A 12982-nucleotide genomic window follows, 5' to 3' on the forward strand; every position below is an offset into this window, starting at 1 on the left:
AGCGTTTATTTTTTCACAATAAGTGAAGACAACTTCTAAGTGAATAAACTTTTCGTTCACTCATTCAGAATAAAACGCAATTAGGACGAGCGTTAAATCTCTTTGACGAAATATCGTTTCAATCGTGACATATAGAGAAGCACTATTTCGGCTTTCAACGACCCACTTTGTGGAATACCGATATTAATATTCAACGTTTCGATATATAAAAGATCGACTTTCAATTTTTCACTCGTAGCTCGTGAGCTTAATTTAGAGCACTTGCAAAGATTATTTCTACTTTTATTAATAATATATTCAAAATCTAGAGTGATCTCTAACAAAGAAGAAGAAAAGACATAGGTACGCATGAGTAAAAAAAACTTTTTCGTACGGAACACAAAAAAAAATATGCAAAGTTAATTGAAATTGGACACCGTTTTCTGTACTGTCATCTATAATATTTGCGCTATTTGATGCAACATGTTCGCATCGGCTTCTGCGAATATTCGAAGCAGCCAAAGCGTCAAATATTTTTGAACGGACTACACAGAATAACGTATCAAAAGTATTTAATGACAGATTCTTTGATCTATTTCGAGTGAATTCTTCGCTGAGAATTTAATGCAACTATGTCATTTTCAGCATTAAATACCTCGAGTGCTAAATTGTATTTTACTGAAGTTTACTTTTGAAATTAACTACGGAGTAAAATTTTAATTGCTCATTTAATTAACTCGGCTAAAAATCTTATTTTTAGTTTGTCAACTTTAAAACATTTGTCGCAATTTACTTTCTCTTTCTCTCATCGTCCTCGCTTTCACTTAATATTTTCTTCTCGCCTCCCTTATAAACTTGTTGACTTAAATATTCTTTTCTCCTCCCGGCAATCGAGATTTTTATCGATAATTAATTCGTCGGTCTAAAGGTGCTTTTCAACCGCGCCACCCTGTATACGATGCACGTGATATCGCAGCAGTCGTCGATATGTCGGAAAACGCGAACGCACATTGCAAGAATTACGCATAACATATCTATATCTCTTTCCACGTCGGCCTGCACTGCGTCACTCTGTGTGCGCTCTCCAATTTAAAATAACGAAGGAATTCTGCACTGCGTTCGTCGCATTCCAGTTATACGTTTATAGCTGAAAACGCGCATGCCGCGCGTAACGCAGAACAACCTTTGTGTGTATATTTGCGTTAAAAATGTTGACCGTAGTCAAATTAATTCCCTGTTTGTTTCCGGATAGTATTACACTGACACTATATACAATATAGTAAAAAAAATGATAAACTTAATCACGATGATGGAATCGCCTTTTTTACTCAAATTAATTCTTAACTCGCTTAACAGGGTATCTCTTACGTTATGCAAATGTCAATAAGTTTTTGATTCGTAACGAATTTCGGAAATTCAATGCGTGCGTCGTAAAAATGTTTTAAATATATTCTTGATGTTTACGAAACTATTTTTTTATCGAATTTGTTCTCCAGTAAAGTTGTATCAGTGTTTTTTTTTTTTTTTTTTTTTCCCAATAATTTATATGACAAATTCCGGGGTACCATAAAGTCCCATGAAAAAATGAATGGTATGTCATTTCGTTAGATCATATAGTTGAGGGAAAAATCAACGATATCTCGATCAACGTGTGTCGCGTAATGGAATGTTTTCTCGAGCGTGGTAAACGGAACAGGGACATATTTTCTCATTCTTTGCTTCTTTTCGCGGATCGCTACGCTCCTATCTCATGTGTGCTCATGGTACACGCATGACGCACACGCGTGTTCACGCTATATGACGCATCGCGTCGTACGTTAAAAGACGCAGAGACGAGAAATCGTCTGAAACTCTGGATCCCGAGTCGGTCGGCCGTCAGGTCACAAAACTTGGCCGCGGTTCAAAAGAATCGCGAATTCCTCTCTCTCTCTCTCTCTCGTTTCGTGTGTATTCCCTCTTCCTCTTTCACCTCCTTTATTCTCCGCTTCTTCCTTCCTTGTCTCATGATTGTGTCGACCGCGCATTGGCTTTGCATTCTGCGCACCACCGAATTACGGTTCATGAGAACCAACTCTCGACGAACGACAAAAGAATGAGAAAAAGAGAAAAAATATGCACATATTCGTAGATTTTTAGGATACTCAAAGATACTTGGGACTCTGATACCTTAGCTTAATGTTGATTGATTCTAAGATTAGGGATTAAATTCTATGTGTGTGTAAAATGTCCACTAACTTTTTATATTTCTGCCACTGTATCTTAATAATTTTGAGATTAAATATGAGATACTTTCTACTTAATAGTTTGCACTTTAAATGATTATAAAAATAAAATTGTATCTAACCAATAAGTTTTTCAAATATAAAACAAAATTACATGGCGATTTAATTTCGAAAACACGAATTCGTCAGCTGTTCGTATAGAATCCGGCGATCATAAATATAAAATTCGCTGTCAAATGTTAAGTATAGCTTGTATTTGATACGGAATCTTGCACGAAAGTCACCGCAATGTTTAATTCTTAGGAGTGCACGTAACGTGTCAGAACTGTCATCGTAGTACACGTCAGCGTTGGAATATTATAAAGCCCACGTATTCGAGACTCGCGGATCCAGGATCTCCTTACTTTGCAATGTCGTAGGCTGCTAATATAGAAAACTAATTCTTCCATGTTGCACATGTTCATATGATAGACGTGTGTATATGTACGACACGCAACTCTCTCTTTGCTTTGAAATTAAAAAATTAAATCATTTAATTTTTAAGAATGATTGAGACTCGAGCAAAAAACATATATAATAAAAATTATTACGGAATAAATGATATTTTGCAGAATAAAAAAAAGAAATTTCGATAAATCATGGCAAGAAGATATGAATCTCTGCTAAAGATTGAGCTTTGTCGCTAAATGTAGAGAGAACTATATTTTTTATACGGAATGTATACGTTACAGCTGTGTAATCTTTGTACAGAAAAAATCGAGAGACGAGAGTAACGTTAAACACATAAACGTTTGACCAGCACATTCAGAAATATCCCGTAGAAGCGTGATTTTGCTTCCTTATATACATTTATAGAAGCGAACCAAAAGCTGCATTGCGTTTAAATGTGTTTCATCTTTAAAAGAATGAGAAGAACAATAAACTAGCCAGAGGGAGCGAATATGTATGTAAATTTTTTCACATTAATATGAGAAACGAATTCGTGCGCGTAGTTCGCAACAATTTATCATTTCCAAAAATGCGTGGAACTTCCTTCTATTCTTCAGAAAAGTAGGTATAAATAAATAATCGATTAACATTCACCGACACTGATAAAATTTACATTGAAATATGTATACATAATCGTCATCATCAACAGAGAACAATAAATAAAACGCTATTAATAAGCACGTTTATCGATCGTTGCGTTTATCGTAATGTAATCTTTAATCATCAAGCATGAATTAGAGAAAAAAAAAAAAAAACCAATCGAAATTCAAGTTGAAGATTAACATCTCCGCGCGTGCAAGAGAAAAATGTGTCACCGCAAAGCTAAACGCGGGCGTTTCCAGGTCGTTTAAAGCCCGCGTATATTTCGCTGCGCTCGAATCCAGAAATTCGTCTACTACGCGGACCGGGAAGGCAGAAAATTATCCCTCGAAACCCCTCTCGATCGTTCTTTCCCCTTACCTCACACTTTGCTCACCTCGCGCCAGTATCCACCCTTCTTCTCCCTTTTCGTCTCTAGCCGTCCCGAGCTCTCTCGCTCGCTCTTTTTGCCCTCTCTCTCTCTCGCGTCCCTCTCGCGCTCTTTCTCGACCGTCGTCCGGGTACCATCGTTTTCGCGTGTGTACGTGGGCAAGGCGCTCGATATTTCAGGCCGTCGCCCACGAGAAACGCAGTTCCTGGGGGCGTGTTCCGCCACACTGCCATGAACGGCGGCGGTAACGACGAGAACCAAGCCCGACGTTCGTTTACACCAAGAGACGGCGCGAGAGAAGAAAACCTCTGGCCCATCATTTCCGTCGAAAGACTTGCCGCGACGAGAATCATTTGAGCGTGCGTGCGCGCGAAATTTCGTCGCTTCGCGTCAATTGGGATTGAAACTACATGGTATGTAATTGTGATTTCGATTACGTGAGCACGCTGCAGATTTGAAAATTTTATGTAAATGTACTCTTACATGCCGATTATCGCGAGATGATGGTAACGTCGGAATCTCTTTAGCACGTGGGAGTTATAATCGGAATTATATTGGTTTTTTGGTTCCCCAGGTTTTGGATCTTCGTGCGAAGAAATCTCGTGAATTTTTAAGCGATCGTCTGGAACGCGCAAACGGAATTAACGTTGCGCGAAGCACTTTAACGGAAATGGTGTCTAAAAAAAGAACTTTAAACGGCACAATGTACGGTGAATTTAAAAAGAGAATGGGCTTATCTGTTCCACGACTATACGAATCTCTCGCGGCGTACTTTAGTTTCATAGAGACAATAAAATTGTTATACGTGGCATTCGAAAAACGCGCTAGTTAGATTATTTTATAAAAAAAAAAAACATGCTAAGGTTAATTATCATCTGTGCGCACAAAAAAATGTTATTTTCAGTAACGTCGGATTTTAATAAATCTCAACAAACTATTCAAACTTTAATTTTCTTGAAAAGAAAAGAAATGTCTTATCAAAAATTCAAGAGAATAACTTGAGTTTATTCCACATTTTCAGATAAAATTTATTATGCGTGCGAATGCAATCGATATTCAAATAAAATCCGAGTTATTGATGCCGTAATAGATAAACGACATTAATGTTGGATGCAGTCAAGATTTGCGGTCGGAGTTGAGTACTCTGGTGCTTCGAGTAAATCGACAAAGTACTCGAACGAGATTAAGCGATTCAATACTATCGAAACGTTCGATCGGGCGGAACTAACCGATCTATTATACGTGTGTTAATAAGACATTGTTAATGCGGCGTCATTTACCTTATCATTTGCAAAGATTCGAGAATACTTTATAACCTTCGATAAATTGAAAACAAATATAAATACAAATAATATTCATACAAATTAAATCTTTCTTCAGTTTCATACAATTTTTATCTTCATTAAATTTTGGTACACATTAAATATATATCTATATATGAAGTGTCATAATAAAAAAGCGAATATATATAATACAAAATTAAAACAATGAGGAACACTTTCTTTTTTAAATACCGTTAAAAATGTTATAACATGTAGAATTAAAAATGAAAGTAACAAGCTCTTGTACGTTTTTAATTAGTCACAAAAGTATTATTTAAAGAATCAAGAATTCTTTATGTTGTGTAGAATTTGTGTATAAAATTTTATCAATTAGAAATATAAAATTATAATCTCCAATAATAATAGGTATTTACCTTCTGCTGTAGCATCCTTTCATTTCAGTCACTCTGTTTCTGTCATGTTAAGATAAATTGCATTCCAAAGCCAGATAATTCCCTTTCTCTGTGACAACACATATATTTATCTCGCTTATCGAGCATAACTAGACTCTGTACTTTAAAAAATGTATATTACGTTTACTATTAAGATAAAGGCAACTTTTCTCCATGAAAACAGATAATATATATATATATGTCACAAGTCCAATTTAACACATTTTTCCTGGCTACTAAATATCCAATTTCAGGGTTTTGAAATACATGCAAGAACGCAACTACCAGAGTCGATGCGCGAGAATTATTCCCGATTGAGAAACTTCAAACTCAATTCGTCCTGTCATTATGGAGTACTTGTCCACCTTCGATGCGAAGGGAATTAACGCTGAATGTTGCGGAGAATGCATATTGCCACGCGGTGGCACGTGGTAAATGCGCCATGCGCGTGTCACCAATTAACCCTTTATGGCCCAAATTTCTGTGCGCGCTATCTCGCCATAGTCGGAGTACACAAGTATATATAATCCCGCATCGCTGATCTACGCTGCGAAATTTTCTTTACATTCGCGTCATATATATACGTGATTTGTGAAGCGACGTAACACACTTTTACATGGTATGTTACGAAAGATTTATCTCGTGTCGACGCGACTCGTAAAATAATCATTGCGATATAAATTATAGATCTGTAATTAGTTCGTAAAGACGAAGCTACGAGAGAAAGGCTCGCGAATGTTTTACGATGCAAGGATGTATCTATATAATGCGTTATAGAATATATATTGTCGCTATGGCTTTTAGATATACGCGCGGGATATAATCAACGACATAAATTATCCGTTTATGGACTTTTCGCGCAATAAAAACAAAATTTTGATTAACATCGAATTAAGCGGCGCGGGACGAAAGCGAACTTTATCGTTTCGCTATATAAACGCGTATAATGAAAGCTTAATATTTCTGTATTATACGTTTCGACAACCGCTACACGTGTTTCGTGCTTCAGATTTCGCGATCGTAGTTGAAAGTTAACGTTATTATTCCGCGTACAACAGATGGAGGACATCCGTTTTAATCGGCTCAACTTACCGCATTTTTCTCAATTAAGAGAGAGAGAGAGACTGAAATGGGATAATCAACTAGAGAAAAACACGTATTTCATCCTCCTGATGTGCGCAAAAATTGTCTTGATTTTTTTCGAATCCTGTTATGGATATAGTGATACGCGCGATCAGTTTAATCCGTTCTTTCAATAACACCGTAATAATCGATCTTACGCATTCAAGATATAAAGTGTGGAAAATATCACGTTTTCGAAAATCTGTATATATTTTGTAAATCTCGCGTGTCGCTTGAGAGTTCTCGCGAGTTACCGGGTATCGATATAGCACAAATCTCATTCCGGATATTCCGAAAAACAAATCCGAACCGATGATGCATTCGATTCGCGTCGAATCGATGAGGATATAGTGATACGCACGAGACACGAATTTTAAAAACCATTCACCGGCACGAGAACGCCAGAGAGAGAGAGAGAGAGAGATTCCGAGAGCGCGAGTGCGCTGACCGAACAAAGAGCAAGAACAATAAAATTTGCATAGATGCCGAATAAATAACGCGACGCAGAACGCGGGTTGTAAATCAAAACGTGCCCAGTGGCAGCGCTGTGTGTATCGTTCTATTATCGGGATATATCTATTCTCGCGTTTGTCGTTGTGCGACACGAGACTTCTAACGGCAAGAATTTCATCGGGCTCTTAAATTAATGGCGTGTCACGCCATTGTTACGCGATATCGTCTCGAATGATTATCGAAGGAACAAAGCTATCGATTCTAAAGTAATCGGGATTAAGATAAACGGAAAAATATATATACTCGTATTTATATTAATGCGTGGCGCAATCGTATCGATTGCACAAAGTGTAGAAAAAACAATTAAAGAACCAAATTTATCTTTCTCGATTTTTCTGCCGATCCAGCACGTTTAATATACACGAGAAAATAGAATGTGTCAAGGAAAACACGATGCAAAGCAAGAGAATTAAACGAATCCGATACGAGAGACAGAGAAGAAAGATATATATAAAGACGAAAGTTAAATGAGAGAAAAATAGATACAAGTCGAACTTTTGCGTTGATAAAAAGTTGGACTTACATCTATATTTTCTTCTCTTCACAAATGATCGAAAGTACCTAGTACCGCAAAATAAAACTGACTTTTATATTACACATTTTTCTCGCACAAGTTTCTCGAAATGACGAAAATGCGCGAGATCATCGCGGCGTCCACGTGAGAAAAAATTCGCATCTCTCGACGGAGAGAATTTCTCTTAGAATTTATTCTGAAAATTATCAAGAATTTTATAAGAGTTTTTCTGATTAATATTTACCACAATAAAAAATATTAATAGTAAAATTAATCGAACATATCGCATATCTTATTGTGATAGAAATATTCATCAGGGAAACTCATAAAATTCTTCCAATACCATATTATTGTCCATTGATTATCATGATTTTCAGGATAAATACTAAGAGAAAACTCTGTGTGATTAAATATTTGTCACAATAATAAAAAATATTATACATAACATGTACATTGTAAAATTAATCGTAATATTTTATATATATCTTATCGTGATATAGATATTTTTTTCTTCCAACACTGTCCCACGATTATCATGATTTTCAGGCTAAATTCCACGAGAAAATTCTCTGTGTTCGCATCCAGGCAAAGAACGACGTTCGCACGTAGCTCGCGGATATACCGCAACGCGACGCAACACACATGGCGCGGCCTACATATCGCATATTTTGTAATGTACGATTTGACTTGGCGCGGCAAGAGCAGAAAGCGTGGGTGGCTTCGATCATCGTCGAGGAAACGTGCCGGCGTTGACTCATTCCGACGACGAGTTCTCATAAGCCACGGGTCGCGCAAGGTGCCGGTGCATGCGCGCGCGCTGCAATCAACGGCCACGTATATCTACGCGTGTATGCAGTAAGAGACGGAATTGTCCGTTGACGTCATCGTCGACGATTTATTCGATCCGCGCCCGAAGTTCAACCGTGTGCGAAGTGACGCGTTAATTTTATCGTATCGAAAAAAGTGCGAGTTCAGAGGATGTCTCGCGAAGATGTCGATAAGATAATTAAAAAAAGCTTAATTGTTTCTATAGAAATTTTAATACGCGATCGCGTCACGACTGCTAAATATATCGGACGCGATAAGAAGATTTTAAAAAGTATAACATGTAAACGCAATGTCCTAAGCTGTCGATATAAGTTTTTATTAGAAGGTAATTAAAACTCTCGAGCGTTTTCGCGCGTTTTATTTTAGGGTACCCCGGATCCTATTTACGGATGGGATCGAATAAAAAAAAAGTCAAAGTTTTTAATATTACATGCTCCACGTCAGTTATTTTTGAAACGGCCAAATTGCATCTCGCACGCATTGATGCATATGACCGAGATATATAGAAATATACGCGGAAGCGGTTTGGAGATGTTTGCGAAACATATTCCATCAGTCACGTTAGTTTTTAGAAATAGCTTTTTCGTCAAAAACTTTATTGTGCATTTCAGGTACATTTCAAACCATCATATGTCAAATATAAAACTTTGTCTATCTCGCGAAAAAAATTTTAATTTTTTTAAATCGATGTATATGCAATATACAATTGCACCTTGCGGATTATACAAATGCGGAATTGCGTTTGCGCTCTCCCCCCAAAAATGAATTACAATCTATGTATATAATATATGTATGCAATAGAGATTGTTTCCAAATCAACACATAATTACAAAATAAATTTAATACCTATTTCCAATATTTTGTTTTTACTTTGTTTTAAAATCTTGTAAAATTAATTGTTATAATACTGTTATTTCTTTATTTTGAAATAACAAAATAACGAATATATGAGAATATGGAAAGACAAGAGAAAACATGATTTAATTTTAAATGTTCGAAATTTGTATCGCATTAAATATACATACATATATAGCATCAAATTATTGAAATGAGGCTAAACGTTATCTATCTCTCTCGCGGAGCAATAACATTTAATTTGTATAATAATGTTTGGAAAGGTTCGTCGCATGAATCGAACGAATCACACTTTTGATACGCGCGTCAGATGAAATTTGCCTATATCCACCATTGCGATGTGAATTTTACGTCACGCCGGATACCACTTGTTTCATAGAAAAAACACTACAACGATACTCCAATATCCATGGTATCGCCTGAAAACCCGTTGTATCGATAACACAAGCGAGTTTTACCAAATATTGCTTGATTGTAAGCCCAAAAGATCCGACGTTTTCGCGATACAATCGAGACAAACTTAATTCCATTTGGACAAATAATCGATAGTATGTCGCAAATTTTAATGATTTCCATTAACTGAAATAATCATAATAAAAATCCGACGCGATAAATTTCCCGTTCGTTAAAATTAATTAAATGTAATCAACGATAAGGTAGCAATTATCACTGAATTATTCAATTTGAAGTTTCACCGCACGAAAACATTTTGCTCGAATTTTCCCCGATTTATGCCATTTGAGAGAGATTGCAGAAATTAAATTTATAAATATAAAGTCGTATCATCGTGTGCGTATGCGCGTGTGAATGTAAAAGAGAGAATATTAAATATGTTAAAGACGCTATCAATTTTCATTACTTCCGAATATTTCTCTCGTCATGCAGATCGTTGTCGGAATAGAACAGCGCTATAGAAACTATACAGTTTCCGATTCGATTGAATATATCGTCGGCTCGAAAGCCACTGCCGATAACGTGTCCGCCGCGTATAGCCCTCTCCTTCTCCCCAAATCCACAAAATTCCAGTCTGCCACGTGCAGGATAAAACGCAGAGAAGAACGAGGATAATAAAAAGCCCCGCCGCGTAGAGCTGCCGCTCGAAAAAATTCGTACGAAGATTTTTATAATGGTCAAACTCCCTGCTCTTGCATAGGAAAAATATCGCAATTTTTGCCTCTATCAGAAAAACAGATTAATATAGGGGGCAATCGCGGAGAGAAATTCTCATTATCGTTTAATTACCGTATAGTCCAGCATACGTACAAATTCAAGTATTTTGTCGAGCCGCTTTTTTGCGGAAATACAATTCAACAGATGTATAATTATTTTCGCACATACCTTCTTATCTCGAGTCCCATCGCGGCATTTCCGAATGATGTAGTAAGATCGACGGCAGCGTTGAACCCTCAATCGTCGCAATTTCACCTGTAATAAAAAAGAAGAAATCAAGATTAGAAGTGATGATACAGATCCATCGCGTAATCGTTATAGTTAATGCAATAATTAATGAGACGGTACGTATAATAAGGATGTTACGTCGTCGAAACATATATGTGTCATATATAGTTAAGATTTTTAAAAAAATGTAAGGATAACAGTGCGTTCGCACAATTAAAATTAATTATTTCCAGATATGAAATCTTGACGATACAATAGTTTAATTCCACTCGACATTTAACAGCTCGCGTAAATTTGAAAATTGCATCCCACTCAGTTCTATGTACGAGATGTACTTGGTCTCGTTTATCTTCGTTCTTGCTTTCGCGTTAATAATATAGAAACAACAGACAACTCTCGCACGCGTATCCCATTTTCCGAAATCCAAACTATATACACATCTATATATATATATATAATTATTTGCTAAAATGATGATGCAATTGCTTTTGTACGTCGCGAACATTACGCGCCGAGTACTTATATTGGTTTGTTTTGCGTTAGCAGTTAAGAGAACATAATCATTTTGTAGCCCACACACGCGAACGTGTAAATAATGCCTGACGTTATCTGCATATTATGCAAATTATTAAGCAAATATTTAAAAAGCCAGAGTTGAAATTCTTGCTAAAAAAAAAGAAGAAGAAGAAGAGAAAAGCGAACTTTTTTTATTTTGTGATTTTATTATATATAGTAACTACGCGAATTTTGAAAAAGTTGTAGAGTTATAAACAGAGCTTATTCTCAACTCAACTTTTATTAACGCGCAACTTGATTTTCGTTGCACACGCACTCACACATGCGCGCGTAACGAAATTAAAATGTTTTATCGAAATATTGATAACAGAATTTCGCGCGACGCGAAAAACAACACGAGAGTCACGTGTGTCGTCAATAAAAATTGTTTAGCGAAATCCGAGCGGCGAAATTTCACGTTCGAGCAATAATTTTCGTATATATATATGTGTGTGTGTGTGTGTGTGTGTTTGTGTGTGTATATATATGTGTGTATATATATATGTGTATATAATATGTGTATATATATATATATTTGTGTGTGTGTGTGTGTGTGTGTGTGTGTAACGTATCGTCATCGCGTTTTCGCGATCTCCCTCTTGCTCGAATCCACGCTCAATCTTCCCGCGCGTCGTCATTTTCGGAAAAATCTGCAAAATATAAGGAACAGCGCGCGCTCGCGAGATCGATTCGAAATCACCGGCGTTACAAAGCGGGAACCTCGCCCTAGCCGAAGGGCGTTCTCGGCACACAAAGCGATCGAACACGCGCACACGTACAGTCCCTTTCACCCTGCGAATATCGCCGAGATCTACGCGCGCTTTCCTCTGTGGAAACCGCTCTCTCTCTCTCTCTCTCTCTCTCGATATCGCATCTCGCCTCCCTCGCAGAAACGCGTAAAATTCCAGTTCGCCGTCCAATGTACGCATCACAAAGTATCGCTCTGTATATCGTCGAGATCAAGGGATGCTCGTCGTAGAAGGGCGTAGCGCGTGGAAAAGGGAGAATACCGAATGATTTTTATATCATTATCGCATTATAATCGGCCAATTCTCCGAGAGCCGTCTTAATAACCAGGGTGTCCAACAGACTCGATGAAAAAAATTCCCTGACATTTCCCTGATTTTTTGCCCGGATTTTTTAGTATTATTCTTTTCCAATTATATCATTTGCATATATCTATATGTAATAAATCAATTAATTGTTGAAATAATAATAAGAATAACCGTTCTTCGTGATGGCGTGTAAAGTGATATGTAACTTTTCATTAAAACGTACAATAATTAAGGGAAACTAAGACGATTCCACGCTTTCAAACGATGGAATGCCAAGAGTTTTTCCACCTTTAAAATCATCATTGGAAATAATCCGCATTATCATCTCGAAATGAAGAACAATATAGTGATATATTCAGCCTCAAAATCATACATGCTACACATCATCAAAAGTTGTAATTGTTCGCATCATCCAAGTTATTTTATGTATGTTTATAATTAATAGTATGAATTGCAATCGTTCGCATCGTCGAAATGTTTTTTAAAATTTTATAATTGACTATATGACATCACTGATGAAGACTGCGTATAGTCGAAACGTTTGATTTAATTGTATTAATATGATTTAATTGTTTTAATATGGTATAATTGAGAAGTAATAAAAATTTATAATATTCACTAATCCTAATAATGTCTGCTCTTGAGTTGGTCTGTTCTTACATTAATTTTACAATTTTAATTAAATGTTAAATAATGAAAATACTTATTGAGTCAGCTCTTTTTGTGGCTTTAAATGTTAAATCATGAAATCCTCGAGTTATTTTTGTC

The 12982-nt window shown here is 36.5% G+C and overlaps 1 protein-coding gene across 11 annotated transcripts in view; it reads right to left on the minus strand.

The window, feature by feature from the left end:
* LOC114937645 (bromodomain adjacent to zinc finger domain protein 2B) overlaps positions 1-12982 on the minus strand; it is a 166621-nt gene that overhangs the window by 95458 nt on the left and 58181 nt on the right. For all 11 annotated transcript variants that reach the window (XM_029311195.2, XM_029311196.2, XM_029311201.2 and 8 more), the window contains exon 2: positions 10545-10631. The gene's annotated coding sequence lies outside the window, so the exon portion shown is untranslated. The remainder of the gene's footprint in view (positions 1-10544; positions 10632-12982) is intronic.

The sequence above is a fragment of the Nylanderia fulva genome, unplaced genomic scaffold (genome assembly GCF_048542155.1).
Source record: "Nylanderia fulva isolate GAGA-0341 unplaced genomic scaffold, ASM4854215v1 Scaffold28, whole genome shotgun sequence".
Lineage (NCBI taxonomy): Eukaryota > Metazoa > Arthropoda > Insecta > Hymenoptera > Formicidae > Nylanderia > Nylanderia fulva.